Consider the following 6,000-nt stretch of genomic DNA (forward strand, 5'->3'; position numbering starts at 1 on the left):
AGGGTTGAAGTACAGAGATGGGTGAATCTGGTCAACATTTGGTTCCATTTTCAGGAAACAATTAGCACTTCGCTATGGAGAAATTTTCAAGGGTTTATTCAATTATTTGTGTATCTAAGAGTATTTGTTGTTAGTAATGTTGCTGGTAATGTAGATCTGGAAAATATTTCCCCTTTGTGTTGCTTTGGTGTATCTTTGTTATTTGATCTATAGTATTGGAAGGTCTGCTAGGGACATTTTGATGATTTTGCCGGGTGTATAGTTTTGGGGATTTTTTGTCAGATTTATTGGCTTTTGTTTCCTTCCATGTTTGTGATGTGTTTGTCATTGTATGAATTTCTATGGAGAATATTTGATGGGCTTGAATCCATTGTCCATGTGCAATATATGTCTATTTTCTTTCATTCTTCTGTTTTTTCTTGTGTGTGCAGGTCACGTTCTATTTGACCTAAGCTGGATCTTGTATGGAGTGTGCACATGGCACAAATGATAGGAAATGCAGGTTTGAAAAGTAAGCTTAGGTTATCAAGGCTGTGTGCATGATTAGTAAAGAATGGTTATGAGATCTTTAGCTGCACGTGGGATATTTGGTAGTGAAGCCAAAAATGTGAAACTAGATGCAAGAAGGTTGGTATATGTGGTGTGAACACCATAGGCAGCATGAGAGAGTCCACAAGATTAGTATAGAGAATTGGTTTTATTGATATGATTGTTGCTAGCAAAGCAGTGAATTCCATTTGCACAAGACAGCGTTTAATAGAAGAGAAAGTACACCATTGTCATGCTTCTATATAAGGTGTGAATACTTCAAGCATGCACACAAGCAACCTGTTATGACAGATGCTAGGCACATTAAACCTTCTATGGGCAGGCACATATTTGTATGTGCAGTGAAAGTATTCTAAGAATAAAAGTGTGCAAGGCACAAAAAGAATATACATGGAAGATGCTGTGGAAAGGAGGCTGACTAACCTCCATATGCTCTTTTCTATTCTGATTGCACTACCTTTTGGTATAGTGCAATGAAGTTTCAGAATCATTTCATTAAATTTACTTTGTTACAGTATGTTTGTGATCAGCGCACAATGGTTTGGGATTTAGCTTTTGGTGTTCCTTTTGACTTGGTGGACCCATTGGACTATGATTTATTTGCCAATATTTGTTGTGATAGCGACTTGAGTAGGACACACGATGAACGAAATGCTGCGCATGAGGGTCCTAGATTTGCTTGCCATGTGAGTTGTGAGTTTTGATCTTGATTGACAACACAGAGTACCGGGAGTTTTTGCAACAACATTTCAGAGCTGGCAGATAAATTTTTAGAGTGGGTACTTTGGTTTGATTTTTTGGGATATTTTGCCAAATTGCATTCATTTATTGGTTTGTTAGAGCACAGATGCAAATTGCATTAAAGAGATGGGTTTTGCATGAATTTGGAGGTGTGCTCACTATTGTCAGACATTGCAGAGTTTTGCATCCATAGATTGTTCTTCAGGAATTTCAAGAGTAATATACATAATTTGTGCCAAGAGAATGTTGGCACCAAAAGTGGCCATAAGGAATTTATAATTATTATGCAATGAATGAAGTCCTAAAAGTGTAGAATGATGAGATATTATTGTAAAATAAGTGAGTTTGCATACTTATATGCTACTTCGTATTCCTTTGTAGAGTGTGGATTTGTAGAGAGAGGTATGAGGAAAAATCTTAGAGAGGCATTGTGAGGAAAATTTTGGTTTCGGGATTTGAGAGGCAAGAATGGCGATTTTAGTTGCCCCTGCCTCCAAGATGAAGTGGATAACAAGGCTAAAGAAGAAAAAGCCCAAGAAGAATGCATTAAGAAGGCATGATTAAATCATCAGCACATCAAGAGCCACTTGTAGGTAAGATTGAAGAGCACACAGAGAATACTGAGAGGGGGAGGGGGTGAATCAGTATTCTGATTTTTTAAAACTCATGAAATCAATTCAAACAGAGATATAAAAGTAGAATCAAGCATAAAGACAAGGACATCAGATTTTCTCGGGGAAAACCCTTTCAAGTAAAAAACCACGACACAAAAAATTTCATTAACAAAATGGGCACCGACCGAACGAGCACCAACTCGATTTACATAAGTGAGCACCAACTCACAATAGCTAAGGCACCAACTCAAAAACATACACTGAAACTTGAGATAATTTGGACAAGTTCTTATTGAGCCATTTTCATTCAAATCTTTAACTCAAACAATATACACCAATGTTCCTATTACTTCCAACAGTATAACAATCTTCCTCTGACATAAACACAGCTTCCTCATCACACAGTATACAATCACCACATTTCTTCATTTACAACTCAATACACTTCACAATTTCTTATCTTACTTATTCAGCCTACTTGTCTCACATAGTATATAAAACGCAGATAGAATTTCAATTCGACTACACCCCTTGCTTTGAGAATTTTTCTTACTGCATGTAGTCGGTGTCTATTGAAGTTCTCTTCTTTATATTACAAAAACGATGCATGTGTATTTCTCCTAATTGCTGATATGCAGAACGATATATCCACTGAAAAAACCCTCGTCCATTCAACACATATCATTTATAGAATAGATCTCTATATTTTTTGAATTACAATCTCATCACATAAGTGAAAGTAAAAAAAATGCCCTAAGAAGAAAATCCACCTCATGCTATCTGCCACCTTGAGAACCCTTTTTAAATCAAGAAGCAAAAAAGACATTTTTAGAACATGACATGTTCTGTTCTTTCATTACCTTACCTTAAAACAGAATTAGAACCACAACAAAATTGCAGCCCCCTAAAAACGCCTCAATACGCACAAAAAGCATTTCGAAAAAACAACACATAAGTTACTCCATGGGATTATTGATATCATTTCAAGATTTGCGAAAATAGTCATATGTGAATGGCCACACACCAAGCATATTCCATCCAACACACCAATCAAACCCAAGCAAAATACGTTATTGATCATACTTGATATTCCCTTCACCACACAATCAAAATAACTTTGCCACTATACATCCACCATAATGATCAAAACCGTGCCAACAAATTGAATAAAACATGAGACGTTAGAGATTACCAAAAACAAATTGATTGTGCTAGCATACCAAAAAAACGATATTGCATTAAAAAAATAACGAAAGCTTCTTTTGTTAAACCTCTGTCAAAACCTTTCCAGAAAATAAGTGATTCTTGCAAACATTGACAGATGTTGCAAAGCCACTAAAAAAAATCCACATCAACAAAGGGTTAACAAAATCATTCTCTTAACACAATGAAGCCACGATGTGAAAACTACTAGATAGCACCAAAGTCTTCTCCTTTGTGAAGAGTTTTCGAAACCAACAAAAAACCTTGATATACCAACTCTAAACTCTAGAGCAGTCGAAACTTTTCAGTATACATTTTTATGCCAACACTTCACAAATATTTGTGTCCAGTTGTATGCAGAATGGACATATAAACTTCTGATTCCGTTAAAAAATAATGTCCAATTAGCTGCCTCCTCACACATTACATTGAATATATAAATGCTGACATGGCATAATAAACTGACAAAGCAACTGACTAGTAACTAAAGAAGACACACAAGCAACATAAGCACACATACATACTGCTCAACTAGACACTCGAGCAACTCAACCAAGCAAGCTAGTAGCTCAACTAGGTAGGCAAGTTGCTCAAGCGAACAACTAGGCAGCTCAACTAATAGTTCAATTCAATTCTATCAATTGGCCTTTGACATCAATGACAAAATGTTCAACAATCTCCCCCTTTTTCATTGATGGCTACCCATCTTAAACCAAAATTGAAATCAAAACAACGTTGCTTCCCTTGAAATACTACTCTCCCATTGACATCGATGATTGAAACCAAAGAAACGGGACTCGGACTCGGCAAGGCAGACTCGGACTCGGACTCGGGACTCGGACTCGGGACTCGGCTCCAGACTCGGCTCCAGACTCGGCTGGACTCGGGAAAGTGAAAAACTCAAGAAATTTAGAGATTTTTAAAGATTTAAAACTTGTTTCAGACACCCTTTATTGAATACACCTTAAAGACACAAAAACATCATCAAACTCGGCTCATTTGATTACATACACAAGTATACATCAATCACATAAGCATAAATGCAAATTGTAGCTGAAGAAAATAACAAACATAGATATATAAATATTGTCAAATGTATACAATATTTCAAAACTCATGGAATAAAAAATCCATGTCATCATATGATCATCATCAAATCTTTCATACAAATACCAAAGGTAAATAGTAAATAGTAAATACAACTACAAGTGTACAAGCCTATGGCTTAGAGGGCCGTGCACCCTCTTGCCCTAGCCCCCTGCGAAGGCGTTTAAAGTAGGTCTTGGATGATTCAGTAGCCATCGCTCCCCGTGACACCATGCCATGCTCACCAACATCAGGAATAGGTGTGTCATGCTCACCAACATCAGGAGCAGCTGTGTCACTCCGAGTCTCAGTATTTCCTGTCTCTGCTCATGCTCTCTGCTCCTCCTCTGCCATGGCTACAGCCTCAACCTCTATATCTACCTGGTCGATCCAATCAATGTCATCATCACTAAAGACAACTGTAGGAGTCCCAGGAGCTGTCTGATTCTCATTGGCCCACTCTGCTTCAAGATCAACCTCATCTAGAATGATAGGAGAGATGTCAACTAATGCATTCTTTCTCATTCTTAGGCGGAGGTTGTAGTGAACAAAGACGAGATCATTCATCTTCTCCACAGATAATCTATTGCGCCTCTTGGAGTGTATGTGCTCAAACATACTCCAATTGCGCTCACAACCTGATGCGCTGCATCGTTGGCTCAAGATGTGAATGGCCAACTTCTGAATATTTGGTGTCTCTAGGCCAAAAAAGCTCCACCAATGATTTGAGTTTGAAATGAGAAAAATAAATAAAATCAGTCTCACTCATGAACTCATTTAACAAGTTACAATATAGTATTGATTAAAACTAAAATTAAGCCTTACAATTTATTTTTACCTGGCATCATAGTTGTCCTGCCATCTTTGGCCACAGGACGAGAGAAGGTCTCCCTTTGTGCACTTGAGAACAACTGTAGCTCTCGAAAAAGGTCTATCTGAGAAGTACCAGCAGGTCCCATCTTCTCCATGATTGCGTATAGCCCATTAAGGACCTCCACATCAACCTTGAAAGAAGGGATAAAACGGAATGCCGGATTCAGATAATAGGCTGCCGCATGGATGGGCCTATGAAGCTGATGATGCCATCTCCTATCAATGATCTCCCAAATGGGACAATACTTGCTCTCATCTCCTCCATAGAAGAATCTGATGGCCTCCTTCGCCCTATCCATGCCCTCATATATATAGCTTATTGCGGGCTTATCTCCATCCGCAACTCGCAACAAAACCACCAAGGGCTTAACAAACTGCAAAATTGAAAATATTGTGTAATTTAGAAAAATGAGCAAATAAGAGGATACATAGAATAAGTTATAAAACATGAAGTTAAAATTTAAATTGTAGAATTTATAAAAAAATTACCTTCACTATCTCATCACAAGGGACCCAAAAGCCTTGCTCATCAAAAATGTAGTCTGCCATATCTTTCCCTGCAGAGGTGGTAGCATAGGATGAGGAAGACCGCTCCTCACCAACAATCATACGTCTCAAGGCAGACTTAGACCTAAGCATGGACTGCAATGTGAGGAAGTTTGTGGCAAATGTTGTGATTCCTGGACGAGCTAACTCCTTCTGCTCTGTGTATTGTCTCATAAGAGCCAACACCCATGAATGATTATATACAAATTTGCAGACATTTCTTGCCCTTTCTACACATCTCTTGACCCATGGGATTTTTCCAATATCCTCCAACATGAGGTCAATGCAATGAGCAGCACATGGAGTCCAAACTATAGATGGGTGCCTCTCCATCAATAGTCTACCTGCAGCAACATAATTTGTTGCATTGTAAATTGTAATTAATGGA

This window comes from Cryptomeria japonica, unplaced genomic scaffold (genome assembly GCF_030272615.1).
Source record: "Cryptomeria japonica unplaced genomic scaffold, Sugi_1.0 HiC_scaffold_595, whole genome shotgun sequence".
NCBI lineage: Eukaryota > Viridiplantae > Streptophyta > Pinopsida > Cupressales > Cupressaceae > Cryptomeria > Cryptomeria japonica.